Source organism: Lepisosteus oculatus, unplaced genomic scaffold (genome assembly GCF_040954835.1).
Source record: "Lepisosteus oculatus isolate fLepOcu1 unplaced genomic scaffold, fLepOcu1.hap2 HAP2_SCAFFOLD_148, whole genome shotgun sequence".
NCBI lineage: Eukaryota > Metazoa > Chordata > Actinopteri > Semionotiformes > Lepisosteidae > Lepisosteus > Lepisosteus oculatus.
In genome coordinates, this window is record NW_027167696.1 from 53,750 (window position 1) to 56,369 (window position 2,620).

The following is a 2,620-nucleotide window of genomic DNA, read 5'->3' on the forward strand; positions in this document are numbered from 1 at the left end:
ATGTGGATTGACTTATGCCTGAAGTGGTTAATTCTCACCTTGACATCTCATAGAACAACTGAATCTCTACCAAGGGTGAATGTGTCCTTCCTCTTAATGTCTAAAAGAAAAGGTTAAAATTCATTGAAGCAAAATGCAACAACCCAAAATGTTGGGGAGGTCGTTTCCACAGTTATTTCATATGACAGTGCTTGGAGTGAAACTACATGACCATGGTGAAGAAGTAAAAACACTTTACCTTGTTCCTCCTGACTGATGTCCTTATGCGTGTTTTGCACAGTTGAGCGTTTTGTGTCTTGTCGTCTGTGTAGGCAACAGCCCTCTTCCCTGGGATAGAACTAGATTATATTTAGACACGTTAATTTGACTTCTCCATTGCTCACATTGATGTGGATATGATTATAATGCTCTGTTTTGTGGGCTTCCCAAGAAAACAATAAATCCCTTACTACTTGTTCGAAATGCAGTAGCACAGATCCTAACAAATACAAGAAAGAGAATATCATTCCTGTTTTGAAAAAACTTCACTGGTCACCTGTATTATCTAGGATAAATTTGAAAGTTCTTTTACTTGTTTTTAAAGCTTTAAGCAACCTAGCACGTCTGTACCTTACTGAATGTCTGTCTTCATATGTTCCTATACGTGACCTGAGATCTGCACATACTGGCCTACTGCAAATACCACATGTGAAATGCAGAAAGAGTGGAGAGGCTGCTTTTTTTTTTATGCTTCTAAATTATGAAACTCACTTCCACTTTTTATTAGGCAGTCAAGCTCGGTACATTGTTTTAAAAAACATTTGAAAATGTTGCTTTTAGTTAAAGTGGTTCTTTGTTCTTTCTATTTATGTTTCTTTTTTTAGTTCTCTTTTATTGTTCTTATTTTATTACGACTTTCCTAATTTTTATTTATTTAATTGACATGTATGTTGCTTTACTGTATTGCTGTATTTTCCTTTACAACTGAAAGTATATCTCTCAATTTTAATATTTTATTTTTACGCTTGGTTTTTAAAGCACCAAAGCACTATTTGAATGAAAGGTGCTCTATAAATAAAGTTTATTATTATTATTTTTAATATTATTATTATACTTTGTTACATTTTTGGTTAGGACAAAGATTCTAGTAGAGGTGGCCTCTTTTACCCCGTTCCAAAAAATTGGAAAACTACCTTCAGAATACACTGACAATGACCATCTACTGTCTCCTCTAACTGTGTATTGTCATCATGCATATCTTGTGTATTATTTATTGTAGTTCGTTTTGTCATTCTGTAAAGAAGCCACCTTTCAAGGCACTATATAAAATAATGTTTGTTATTATTATTTACATTTTTCATCGTAAAATCTGGCGAAGAGTCTTAAGAAAATATCAAAGAACACGTTGCTCTTACCTTTCCATTCCAGGAAATGCCCTCAGCTCGGATTGCAGAGATTGACCTCTCTGTCTCAAATTCTGAGAAACATAGACTCGATTGAAAAATGACCATTTCCTAAGATTCACATAACATCACCAGTCAACATTTGCCACTTGACATCAATAGAAACCATAGAGTACATGACATTTCCAATCAGTTTCCTTTCAAGGTACAATACCAATCGCCTTGCAAGAAGAGTTATACTGCGGTAGATAAATATTACAAATGTCAGATACACGCAGAGTTGTTTGGATTACTATGAAAAGATTGGCAAATATATTTATGTTCATTATATTTCTTGGAGTGACAGAGCTAAAGAGAAAAAAATACTTACCTTTATCTCTGCAGACAGGATCGCAAGGGATTCCCTTATACTGGGTTCCTATATAACAAATAATACATTATTCAAAAAACATGCTATTTCTCTGTCCATTGGCAGCATGATTGTTTATCATTACAGTTTTAGTTAGCTTTAATTTTGTAAACCCCAAGTAAACATAGTTTGTGCCTTTCTCTGAACTTTTTGGCATTTCAATTCAGTTGTTTGTAAGCTTATTTTACAGTTGCTAGGTTGATGAAGTTCCTGAACTGTGCAGTATTTCTTTTGAGTTTGGTGCGAATCATATTCTAGCGGTTGGGGGAAAAAAGCACAGGTACCATCCCACCATTAAACCCTGAAACTTACCTTAGCCGATTCTTCAACTAAACCAGACGTTAACTAAGTGTTACATATGTTTCAAAATGTGTATTTTAACAAACACAACTGAAGTTCTGTTGTCTCCTTGGAGACACCTGGAACTGGTGTGATGCTGGTTCAATGACACCATTCGTTCTAAATGTAAATGCAGGTATTGGCACAACATAGTAAATTGATGTAAAGTTATGGATCCATTTATGATTTTCACTCAGTTTGAAAGAGTTCCTGTTGTGTGGTTAAACTTTGTGTTACGGAGGGTTAACTGGGGTTCTGGCTACTAGTTAGGCTTGGTCATTCAGTCATCTGGTTCATGAAATAGGAAGCTAAGAGATCTGTGTTTTAGTTTTACTTTTTGTTTTTGTTCCATAGAATAAGAAATGTTTCATTAATATTAGTAATAGAGTAGCTGTTTCTCTAAACAGTGTGTGTCAGTTTGCACTGCAGGTGTGCCAGGTAGAGACCATTTAAGAACCAAAAAATATGCTGTCATTTACTGCCGTGGGTA

At 34.9% G+C, this 2,620-nt stretch overlaps 1 long non-coding RNA gene across 1 annotated transcript; it reads right to left on the reverse strand.

Moving 5' to 3' along the window:
* Nucleotides 1-274: 274 nt before the first annotated feature.
* Nucleotides 275-1,803, reverse strand: LOC138226660 (uncharacterized). Its single transcript, XR_011184623.1, has 3 exons — nt 1,753-1,803; nt 1,395-1,456; nt 275-338 (listed from the first exon to the last, which is right to left on the reverse strand). It is a non-coding gene; the product is annotated as an uncharacterized lncRNA (long non-coding RNA).
* Nucleotides 1,804-2,620: the final 817 nt, after the last annotated feature.